Genomic DNA, 13,770 nt, shown 5'->3' on the forward strand with positions numbered 1-13,770 from the left:
CCGGGGGCGGTTTACAGAGCCGGGCCGGCAGGGGCCTGGGCAGGCAGCGGCTGTTTAAATGTTCGCCGGCGGGCTAGCAGAGGCCTTTAGGCGGCGGCCGGCAGGACTGGGCCCCTGCACCTCGTGGCCGAGACCTATTCAATCCTTTTAAACTTAAATTTTCTTCTCTGTAAAATTTCTCCAAATGATTTGGTAAGAAGTAAAAATATAATCCTCAAATAAAATGTGTGTGTGATGCTGAACAGGCCTAGTATATGACACTTAGTTATTTAAATAATAATTATTAATACTTTAGTAATTGAAATAATGTCACTGTTCAACTATTCTAACATTTTTTTTTCCTCACTGCACTTTTTTTCTGCTTTATAATGATGTCCCTGCTATGCAAAGTGGACCAAAAAATCAAGGCATTACTTGAATTTTCTTGCAAATATTAAAATAAATTTCATAGATATTCAACTCTTTCTTATATTTTTGTCCTAGAAAATATTCTCTCTTTACATACTGTGCTACATTAAAAATTAAAGAAAACACAAAAAACAATTAGAAAATTAAAAACAAACAAACAAAAAACAACAACAAAAGAAACATGACATAGGAAGCAAGGCATCAGTGTACTTTGGTGTCTTTCTCCTCAGTGCCACCCCTGTATTAATCAACTCATTTCAACAACAGCCTTTAGGGAAGGGAGCATGGTTTGAGAGAAGGGAAGAGGAAGGAAAGGTACTAGGGACTGAATTAGAACAAGATATACTGCATGCTTTTATAATTATGTTAAAATGGATTCTACTGTCACATATAACTAAAAAGAACCAATTAATAAAATAGGTTTTGTCCACATAATAATACTCTACCCTTGCCCTTCTTCCATTTTCTCCCTATATCTACATTATTAATGTCTTGTATCAGGCCCCTGATCACATGGGTCCAGCATAACACAGCTATATGAAAGCAAATAAGGCCTCAAAATAGTCTCTCTTGAGCTTATCTCATACAAAATATACCAGGAGCGATTAGGAGAAAGCTGACATGAATATCTCCATAGCTACAGTTATACTTTTTTAAAAAGTTGTTTTTTTTTTTAAGAAAATGTGTTTTCTGATTTCATAGCAGAAAAGGATATGGATAATATAAATATAATATTTAACTGATTTTCCACTTTTATAAAAATTGGAGGAATTGATCTAAGCCTTGTGAAGCCACTGAGTTAACTTAGCCATATATTTCATTTTGTATTTTATTTTCTAAATATCTTTTACTTGATTTATAATAGATAACCTTTTGATAGAAAACCTAGGAAAAATCATTTAATAATATTTTTATCATGTTCTCCTTACTCACTATGTCCTCTATGAATCAGATGTCAACTTCCTATACCTATCACTATTGACATTTCAGTTTTTGAAATTATCATATCCTTGCAGAATCAAATTCACATCATTTTAATTTTTTATTCCCTGTTCCACTTCAGCTTTTTACAATATTGAGCATTCTCTTGACACTTTTTTTATGGCTTCTCTAATGATATAATGTCCTAGTTCCATTTCTCCTTCTCAGGCTTCATCTTTACTTTTTTGCAAAATCTTTATCCATTTCCAATAACCATGAGCATGTAAGATCATTTTAATTAGAAGGAATAGTAGGAATTTATTTTTTTTAAAATTTATCTTAAATCTATGATTGTAAATAGTAAAATACAATGAGAGTAATTATAATTATTACTTATTGTACATATTATGTGATTATTTATAGGCACTTCTGTTCAATGTGTATCTATACATATTATTTCACACTATAAATGTCCAAAGCAATTATATTAAGCAAAAATTACTGTAGTGTGCATAGAGAGTAAAAAAATAATAATAATAAGGCTTGGATAATTTATACAATGTGACTGCATTTGTATATAGCAAAAGCTAATATATGCCCACGATTTTTACTCTGCAGCACATTTCTATCAAGTCATTCTGTAAATCAGAAAGGGTGACACCTGGCATATATGCCATGTTCATTCACTTTTGTGCTGAAGGGGGCTTCATTATTCAACCACGGAACTACCCACTGAGCCGGAACAGGGCCTCACAATCCTGAGAGACATGGTACTCCAATTAAGCAGTCATTAATGAGAGAGAACATTTAAATTTCACACAGGTCTTTCTCATCTGTAAAATTTACTTCCTATGTTTTACCAAACTGGGTCACCCCATAAGTACTATTTACTGATCACAGAATTAATTCAACCACTTTTTCCTTATTAAAGATGAAGAACTTTTTGGAAAATGTAAAATACCTAATATATGTTTACACTGTTTTAAATTAAACATCTCTTGTGCCTTTAACCATTCTTACTAGGAGAAAAATATAACTGTTCAAACTTTGTTGGTATATAGTCTGTAACTTTGGTACTCATTACAGTGGTCCATGATAATATTTACACTCACTTCCAAATACTCTTCTTAGGGATTGAGTTGAAACAAAAACATCTGAATTCCCTCTGAGTTGTAATGGTTATTTAAGAGCTGAGCAGAAAAGTTCTCATATTCTTGTAAGAAAAGAAGAAAGGGAAAAAGAGGAAGCAATAGAGGGAAGAGAGTAAAGGGAAGGAGGAAGGAGAAAAAGGGAAGGAATTAGACAGAAAAGGAGGAGGGATATGAAAAAGGGAAGGAGAGAAAAAGAAAGACAAGCAAAAAAAAAAGAAAGAAAAAAAAGTCCCAAAGTCTCTTCTTCAGATGAGCGTATTTATAATGAACAAATAAAAATCAAACTGTTATTCATTCAATGAAAATTTGTTAAGCAATTTTGAGTAAACTTTAAATGATAGATGAATAGATAATAAAAATAAGAATATTCTCTACTTAAATAGCGTATGAAGTCTTTCTTACAAAACATTACATTTTCCACTCTAAGTGCATGTCCTTCCTTGGTGAACTTTTCTCTTTGTTCTTAGCCCACATTTTGGTGAGAACGTCTGAAGAAAATTCAGGTGACTTACTTGAAAGGACAGCTTGCTTCTAGTACAATTCTGAGGAGAGCAGATGTCATCCTACTGGGATAACTGTTCTGCTTTATTCCACATGGTGTCACTCTGTGCCTATCAAGGACACAATTATCTTCAGTTTAGTTTCTGATGACTTTCATTTCAACTTAGGTGGTGAAGCATTTCACTGATTTTGAATTACAAAAACTGAAAAAAAAATTAACTGTAAGATAGTGTGGTAAATATTCCCAATTATTACTGTCTTGTAAACTTTCATACAAGTAGCATATTGTAACATTAGGAGTATTATTTGGTCACCAAATCAGTGTACTAAAAATAATATTTCTAAAATGTTTTGCCACAATTTCATTACAAATATTCATATCTATATTATTATGTTATATATTAAAATTAGTAACCAATAGGACCCTTTGATGGGGGAAAACAGTAAGAAAAAATTGATGAAGAAAAATAATTTTGTGAAGGTGAAGATATATATATATATATATATATATATATATATTTTCTAAAAGCCAACCTCAATCACTGGTTAGTCTTGTCTACATAAAGGATTTTTTAAAAATAGCAATAGAATAAGAAAATTTTTTAGGTAACAAAGTATTGATCCTTATATAGTCACTTGTCATTAGAGAGCAAGGATTGGACTTATTCTTGACATTGTGATTTGAAACCACAGGATGACCCAAAGTGAGAAAATATTGAGAAGCACTGAGTTGTAGTGACTGAGGTATTCATATCTGGAAAATGGGACCACTTGGTCAAAATGTTTAAGAAGACATTCAGGAAAAGAATGATTGATTGCCCCTTGAAGTTTTTTCAGCTCTTTTTAATTATAAGATTCTATGCCTCAAAAATAAATACAAATATAGGAGAAGAGACTTGCAAGGAAACAAATAGAATAGGTGCAATACTACAAATGCATTAAGGAAACAAATAGAATAGGTGCAATACTACAAATAATATAGATTCAATAATAAAGGTCACTTGTGGGCCCATCACACATAGAAAGACATATTAAACAATTTACTTTTTGCATTTATGATTATTTTTATTATCTTAGATACCTACAGAAATATAAATTATTCTATATTCTAAATATATTTTAGTTTAGGTAACACAGAAATATAATTTACATTCTAGACTTGTGTTTTAAACATGGTTAAACGATTCATTATATGTGGTCCTTCAAATATAAGTTTAAATTAATTACACATAATTAGAAATCTGATCCTTAATTACATTGGCACCATCATCAAGTGCTTAGTTGCCACACATGGTTCATGACTACCAAGTTGGATAGTTCAGGTTAAAGACCATTTCAATCACCACAAAAAGTTCCCTTAGCCATTGTTTCAGGTTCCACTCCATGCAATGGTGTCATATTATACATAATGCTTCGTTTCCAAAATTTTCTGCTTAAAAGTTTATTTAAGGAATTTTTCATAATATAATATATGTGTGTGTGTATGTATACACAAACACTCACATACATACATAAATATATAATGTAATCTGGAGTTGGGTTAATTATCTTGTTAAGTGGATGTTGTTGATATATAAAGTACAATCTCTGAATATTTTATGTAAAACTATATGCAGTTTTTGATTAGCTGATAGAAAAAAAAATTGAAATCTTACCTGTATATTAGTATTTTTCTCTCCAAAAGTTTGTAAGCAATGCAAAAACAGTTCTAATTATTTCTTTCTACCATAACATCTATGTCAAGTGTTAATAACATGATATGAAATTAATATGAAATTGTAGAATATGATTTATAAAATCAAATTAAAGCTTAAATCCTAGATTGTCACTCCAGAAAGCAAAATTCAAAAGCACCTGAGATTCTAGGTACTTTAAATTCTATCCAGATACAATCAAATTTGGAGTAGGACTTTCAATCTATTTTTATGATTATTTGATTACATGATACAGATGACTTAGGAATGTATTTTTATTATAATTACTATAAATAAAGAGTGATATAGTCTTCCAATGGCATTTTTATATTTATGTATTTATCCATGTATGTGTTTAGGAGTTTTTCTTCCATATAAATTAGGTCATACTAAGAGCATTATGCTCCACCTTTATTTCCTTATCATCTAGTACTTTGTTAAATAAACATTAAACAAAGGTCCTCCATATTTTGTGCTAATTGTGAAGCATAATAGTAAATAATAATACATATACAGTTAACAGAAAATTGTAGGACAACATTATCATTGAGCTAATAAAATGAATTGTACAGAGATCTATGACAGCATGTAAAAAGTTCATTTAATCCTGCCTTTCATTATGAGAAAAATCTTCTTGGAGGATGTCATTACTAAGTTGATATAAGAAAGAAGGGAGTTACCCAAAATTAAACAGGAAGGGGTAAAGACATTCCAGTTCTTAAGAGAGGAAATATTATGTAAAATTAACAAAATTACAAAGAAGATAGCATGCTAAAGAGCTCTTGAAAATGTGCAAAGAGGCTAACATGAGGGAAAAGATTAGACCATAAAGATGCTTAATTTCCTACTAAGGGTTGCCATCAGAGAGATAAAAAGTTGTAGTTTGGAGAATGGATTTGAAACTAGCAAAATTTTAGTCAGGACACATTTAGGAAGCTAAGGAAACAAGAGAAAATGAAAAGTAGGCAGATGTGTGGCAAACTGTAAGAGTAAGAGATAAACAGAAAGCATTGACATGTTGGGCTGGGGCTGTAGCTCAGCGGTAGAGCACTCACCTAGCATGTGTGAGGCCCTGGGTTTGATCCTCAGCACCACATAAAAATGAATAAGTAAAATAAAGGTATTGTGTCCAACTACAACTAACAAATAAGTATTAAAAAGAAAGAAAGAAAGCATTGACCTATCACTCAAGGATCTTGGTGGAGAACAGGTGAGGTAAGATCCACTAAATGTGTAACAAATGTAGTTTTTTTTTTAACTCTAACTAATTAGCCAGTATCATACTAATGCCACCCTGTCTCATACCTATCTGGTTAGTCAGGATCTAGGCTGCAAGTGTCTTTAAATTGCATTCTGTTCTTCAATGTTATAATAAAAGAAAAAAAAGTCGGGGGAGGCGGGACAGAGAGACTGAGGGAGGAAAATAGAACAGAAATGTAAAGAAGACAATAAAATAAAAATATTTGTTTCATGCAAATCTGATTTTTAATCTCATTTCTACTATTTGAAGACATACAGATATATAAATTTTGACAAATTGCTTACTGTCTTCAAACTCATTTCTGTCATTTGCAAAATGTGATTTCATATATATTTTACTTACTAGTGTGATAATATATGTAAGGTACTGGCATAGAATAGACAACCAACCTATTGAGAAGAGAGTTATATATACATACATATGTTATGTTTCAAGGTGTCTTCGGGATGTGTTGATTCTCTATTTTATGTCTGGCAATGTCAAGCATTAAATCAAATAGAATAATCAAGAACACAGACCAAGATGCTAGATAGAAGGTGTGTGTGTGTGTGTGTGTGTGTGTGTGTGTGTGTTTACTCTTGCATGTGCATGTTTGAAAGCATCAGTGAATATCTGGTGGGTTCTAGGAACAAATTTTTGGATTTCCATTCAGAATGTGAGCCCTATATTCAGAGATGTTTTTCCTTAAAGATTATATATATATATATATTTATGAGGCTGCTGAAAACCTGAGAAACCTGAAGAGCTTTCAGACATCATGTAGAGCCAACAGGACAAAAAAATGGAGATCTGGCCTCACGAAGGAAAAGGAAGTAGTTAATACCCAGGCATTTAGCTGGGGCCCCTAGAAGGACCGTATGCAAATAATCAGGGTTAGTCAGAAATAGAGAGGAATTCTTAAAAATTCAGAAGGCTTCCTATGGATAAGCATTGACTAGCTTATAATAGGTGCAAGATACTCTTCACCTATCTTAACCGCTTGTCAAAATTAATAGTAAATTATCTATGGAAAAAGACTATATATGTACTATAGTTTCTTCATACACGATGTCTATAATTCAGTAGTATTTCAAATCATATTAGGACATGACTTCACATAGATTGAAAACCAAAAGAAAAATTAGATCACAAAAACAAAACCTAAAGCAATATCACAAGAAATAAATGTTAGGATTTATTGTACGGAGTCCTTAAAATAATTGTGATGAAAATTTTGAAGAAATCAGATGTTGCATTAGAGAAATGCAGAAAACTAAAAAAAAAGTATACTATGAAAGTATAAAAAGAATAAAATGTTTGGACATTTAAAAATACAATAATTGAAATTAATATCCTATTACATGTGTTTAACAGGAAATCGAACACTGCTACAGAAAAGATTAGAAAACTTGAAGATAGATCAGAAAAAATATCTGGACTGAAAGTTAGAAAGGCTAAAAGTAGAAAAACATTTTAAAAAGTAAGGTACATGAGAACACAGTAAAGATATTTAGCACAGGTTTGTATTGGAGCTAAGACAAACAAACAAAAAAAAAAGGACATGGAGAGAATGGGATAAAAATTTTAAAAAGATAATAGCACAAAATATTGCAAAATAAAAATCTTCAAGTTTAAAATGAATGGCCCAGTCAAAACAGAATAAATGCAAAGGAATTACACCTAGATATGTCATATTGATGACTAGATTAATTAGTTTCAGTAAATGTCTTAGGATTATGCATGAACAAAGACCCAACCAAGTATAATGAAGGCAATTGTTATTATTATAATAATCTACATATTATTGTATTTATAATTAAGTTTGTGTTATAAAAATTAACACAATCTAGTGAAGAAATTTAGAAAAAATATACCATAATGCATTTCTGAGGTATTAATATGAAATGTATTAATATCTTCTGTTATATATTATTCAATATTTTTCATGTGTATTGTATATATCCTTAAAATTTTTCAAAGCAAGTTATTTAATTAAATGATTATAAGTAGAAAAACTATTATTTCATCATACAGATTGGAAAATACAGGTCCAAAACATTGAAAATTTGTATGTAATTGAACAAAGTCCTGGAAAAAAGGGGAAGGCAGTGTGATATACAATAAAGAATAAAAGAAATGAATGTATTGGCACATATCTAAATACAAACAATGAATTTAAAAGATTGAGAAGTAATGAGTGCTAGGCAAGTGAGAAAGCCTGCATTTTTCGTAGGAAAACTACCTATTCTAATCTGGGACTTGGACATAAAATCAGGAGCTTCTTAGGAAGCTTAAAGTTTTCCTCTCCATTTTATTTATTTATCCTAAGCAAGTAGCACTTGCTGGACCTAAAGAGGCAAACAGAACTGCTGTCTGTGGGAAAGCATAACCAATTTTTTCATCATCTCTAAATCTCCATGGATGAGGATTAGCTAAATATGAATTCTCAAAGACACCCCCCCCACACACACACACAAGGAAAAGAATCACTATAAAATAAACAAACTAGAAGTACAAACAGAAGATTGGGGAAATATTGGGTTGAGAACATAAACAATGATATAGCAAATGAATTTCTTTAAAAAGTGAGAAATTATTACCAGCTACAAAAAATGATCATTCAGTTATGGGAAAGAACTAAATAAAATTTCTAGAAATAAAAACTAAAACAATTGAAATGTCTGACTTGGTGATCAGATAAGTAAAAGATTAGATACTATTTGATAAATGATTATTGCCACAAAGTTATATCTACAGATAGTATTCAGAGTTGAGCAGAAATGATAAGAGAGATGAACAAAACAATGAGATGCTCTTGTTAACTTTCCACAATGGGAAAATGTATAGAATGGAGGAGGGACAATGATCCAAGAGAAAATGCCTGAGAATTTTCCAGAAATAAAAATAATTAAAGTAAAAGATTATGGATAAGGAAAACAACCAATATAAAGCAGCATAATGTAAATATACACTAAGTTCTCTTCAATGAACTTACTGAATCCTAAGCAATAACACACCATATAAAAATGTAGAAGAGAAAAATCCCTCACAAATTAACAATCAGAATGACAGCATACTTCTCAACAAGAATAATAACAGTGAGAACAAAATGGAATCATAATTCTGAGAGTGTTGTTATCAACAGAACAACACTAACAGAACTTCTGAGAGATGTATTTTAGAAAGTAAGTGACTCAGAAAGAGTAAAAAATGTATGGAGAAATTGAGAACAAAGCAAATAATAATACTTTCTAAATAAATTCTTCATCAGCAATTAGAGCAAAATAAAAACCACAAAGGAGTTTTCTTTCCATTTTATTTTCTAAGAATGTAAAAATATTTGAATAGATGAAAAGAGCAAATTGCATCAAAAATATAAACCTAAGAAAGCAAGAGATGTACAAGCAGAATAATGGTGTATGGAATAAAATATTATAGACATGAATTTGAGACTAAGTCATTTTAGAGTTTTCATTTTTTATAGATATATTCAAAACCATATTATCAACAAGATATCAAATTTGGAGTTTGTGATTCCCCACCCCAAGTCTTTGTTGATGATATTATTGAGTGCTACAATTTGTTGTCCAGATAAGAGAAAATCATTGGTAATGCTTTATGTCCTAATTGTCTTAACATAGACACATGGTAACCAAGACCCATATTAATTGATATCTTCCACTAAAACAAAATAAGAATAGCAGTATTTTGTTGGTTGAAAGAATGTGAGTACCATTGACCTTCCTTCATAGAAGAGCTATTTATGTCTAAATTAAAAGAAACAATTACATTCTGTCTTTAAAAATGACAAGTTAAATTCACAATTAAACATCTGCTGTTAGATCATAGTTTGCTGAAGCTTTTGAGGTGGTCCAAGGGACCCATATTTTCCTGTTATAGGGAGTTAAAATGCTCATAAGGACAATGTCATATGATTCATTCCTGTTTTTCCTACATTTTTCTAAAGATGAAGATTTTCAGCTGTTGTTTATTAATCTCAAACTAAAGTTTAGATAGGCCAGAAGATCCATTTCTGAGAATAGTAACATTATAACATTGTAAAATCAAAACTCCTACCTGTGCCTCAAAGTAAAAAAAAAAAATCAAATATTAATTCTCCATTTCTGTGTGTGTGTGTGTGTGTGTGTGTGAGAGAGAGAGAGAGAGAGAGAGAGAGAGAGAGAGAAGAGAGAGATCATGCAGTGTAAATACAAAGTACTAAAACCACTTGAAAATCATCAACAAAGCTTCTGAGTTTGGTGACTTTTTATTTGGACCAAGTATGAGAATGTCAAGGACATAAGTTTCCTTAGTCTCTCTATGACTTCTCAAACAAGAATGTAAAGTAATTTGACAACTTGTCCATCTGGGAGAAAATAAACTACTCTCCGCCATAATAAGGTGTGACTAATTTGCCATGGGTTTTTTCCTGGTGCTTCTTTACGATTCTCCATTTTACATTGTTCAAGATGATGTCATCATTCTTTTAATTTGACATCCAGTACATGAAATTTTATTTCCCATAAAAAAATTCCCAAGGGGTAATAGTAAGTCATGTAGGCAGTTATATCTTAGCTATATAAGGACCATTATCTAGTCACTAACCTATCTTCTCAAAATAATTATTCATAGAGAGTTTTCTGCAGGTATTGTAGCACTCTCTTTTTAGTCACTGTTTTCTACCTGTGACTCTTTCTCTGCAGACTGTTTCTTATTACTTAGATATATTTTTTTTCTCTGTTTAAGACATTGCTTAAAATTCGTAGATTTAAAAAAATGTTAAAGATAAACAATAACACACAGGGACAAGCATGACTGTGATTGGAACACAACTTCTTCTGACTTATCTCAGTAGCTGAAATCCTCAAGATCTGTTTTAATAGCACCAGATGTAGGCTTACAACAGGTCAATAAAGCCCAGGGCTTAGTGAGAGCCACAAATGAGGGCCAGTGGTTGTCCAGTAGACAAACAGTGAGTGCCTTTTGCCTCTTCCTAGAGCTGGATGGGTTTTGGCCTTGAAATGATGATATCAGGTTTCATGGAAGTCACTAACGGTATACATTTCTACCCCTCTTCACAAGAAAGCCATCAAGAGTTCATTGAGCAGATCAAAATTTTCAGAAATAATAGTAGTGGCTCCCCACCTGAATCTCTGCATTAATCACAGCTTTTTCACAAGGAAACATGTGATACCAGTTCCTATACATGAGGAAAGGGGCCTTTTGTCCTATGAATTTCAGCAACTGTAGGTTGTCAACTCTAGAGACACTAAACATCACCAAAAAAAAAAAAAAAAAAAGGAGAAAGAATAATGAAACAAGAAACAATTTTCAGGCCTTTGTCAGACATCTAAAATACTATGATTCAGAAAAGATTTGGGGCAATTCCTAGGACTAATCCATTCAGAGCCAAAGTTATTAAAAGTCTCATTCCTTTATAGATTATGAGATAGCTATAGTGTCAAAAATAGAAACTATGTCTAGACTTATGTGGTCCTTTTAAAATAATTAAATTAAAAATGTATTATGTAATCAATATAGTGGAAATCATTGATGAAGATAAGTTTATGGATGTGCTTGTATTTCAGACAGGAATAACTTATAATGAAGACATAATTATTTTCAAATTCATTTGGATTATTTTTTTTTTTCAAATCAATGTACATAGATAAGAATGGTCCCTTAGAAGGCTGAATGTAACAGAGGAAACACAGATTTGCCTAGAGGTAATTTACAATATTAAATATGAAATTTTAAGGTTCTTATTTGATTATTGTATCTCTTGCCAAGTAGTTTATAATTTTATAAAGTATAAAGCCCAACCGTGAAATAAAAAAAAAAAACTACCTCAAAGTTTTTTATGAACTTAAACATGAATTTTCCTGAGTTTTCTGGGCATTTGTTTAAAATGATTACATAAATATGTCAAATGTTCATCAGGATTCTTCAGTCAAATAACACAAAATCATATATAGGTCCTCATTTTACCTTTTTAAAAAATTCTGCTTTTATTTTTGAAACAATTACTGCTACTCTACTAGCATTTAAACACAGAGATTATATTGCATCTTTAGACTACCTAAAGATAAATTCCTTTTAAATTGTTACAGGAAACTTTATTTTTTACAGTTTTCTTTGCCTGAATGTTGAAGGATGTTAAAAAATGAAAAAAAAATCTTATAAAAACTGGTAGCTCCTTTATGTCAGCAAAAAGTCTGATGTTATATTTTATTACACAGTAAATGAAATAATTTTGTACTGTATCAAATGTGTTTCCAAATGGGAAGCCAAAACCTACATAAACTCTGTTTTGCCAAGAAATTTTCTGCCATGGTTTTCACTGTTGATATAGAGTCTAAATGAAGGCCTCAGATGGAGAAGGAAAGTGCATCTTTACATCCAGCCTTCTTGGCAACAGAAGAAAGTGCTATATTGTTCTTCACACAAACCGTCCCCATTAGAGCTCAAGATGTTCTTTTCCTTCTAATCCTCATTTGTACCCCTTAGCCATTTGTTTAGAATTAAATTAACTGCAATTTGGAAAATGTGGATGAAAGGTAGTGCATTGAGTAGATATCACATGTTTCCTGAATGGTGCCTGTTCGGCCTCTTTCACGGCCATTCATTGTGCTTGAAAGGGTGTAGTGTGTGAATTGTTGGACTGTCACTCCGCAGAGAAGTCTGGCAGACAGTATTACCATGGAAACAGCAGGAAAAAGACAATTAACAAAATGGTTCTGAGCTTTTCTTCCTATTTTTTTCTACTCTTTGGTTTTAGGGGTAGATATTACCCCTTTAAAATACACACTCATACATATACACATATGCCCATAAACACATGAAAAAAACACAACATTTTGACTTCTACTCACTAAATCAGATTCTTCTATAGATGGCCTCAGTGAATCCAAACAAAATCATACTTCTATTGTAAAATATTTATAAATGGTTCTCTCAACTTACTCCTCTCTTCCCCCTCCAGTTTTTGTTCCTTTCAGACACTAAAAGAATTCTTTGGAAATATCCTTAGGTAAACGACTGTTAATGAGCAGAGCCTGTGATTTTAACCCTGGCACATTCATTGGACTTTTAATTAGTCCCTCTTACCATCACTCCTATGACAGAAACACAATGTGGACCTAAGAGCTTAACCAAAAAGGAGCCTCTCTTTAGATTTCTCAACTTTAGTTTGAGTTGGAACTTCAGGAAAGTCTAGTTATGCATGGCTACTATGGCTAGAATTTGTGACTGAAGGGTTAACATGAGCATAATGGGAAAATGATGTCACCATTAGGACTAAAAATGCATTGCAATCCAAACTTTGTCAGACTTTGATTTTCTTTTAAAACGACCATTTATATATAAAGGAAATGATTGTACATTGTATGCATCATAATTAAAGGAAAATATGAGTGGGAGACCCATTGAGCCTATGTGTCAAATATTCTATTGAAAAGAAACATTGTGCTTTGCAGATAAATACTTTATGTGCAAGGAGATAATTGGGAGTGAAAAATCAAATTTCCTTTGCAGTTAGATTTTAAATCTGTTTTCTTTCCTAAGCTTTAGGGGAAAAAAATGCCTTTCTCTAGGAGGCCTAAGTCCAGCAGTGACCTTGAGCTTGCTCTGACTTTAGTGTAGATTAAAAAGAAAAGATTTCTACAAGAATGAAATATTGTAGTAACTTTTATTTTATAGACTACTTATTGGCATCCCTGAATTTCTAGGTCAACATCCAGAAATTATTCTTAAAATTTCCCAATCAAAAAAGCTTAAACAGTATGTATGTGTTCTTTAACTTTTTGCTGATATTCTTACATCAACTCAGAATTTTGTTCTCTTTTTCAATATGTTG

Source organism: Marmota marmota, unplaced genomic scaffold (assembly GCF_001458135.2).
Source record: "Marmota marmota marmota unplaced genomic scaffold, marMar, whole genome shotgun sequence".
Taxonomy (NCBI): domain Eukaryota; kingdom Metazoa; phylum Chordata; class Mammalia; order Rodentia; family Sciuridae; genus Marmota; species Marmota marmota.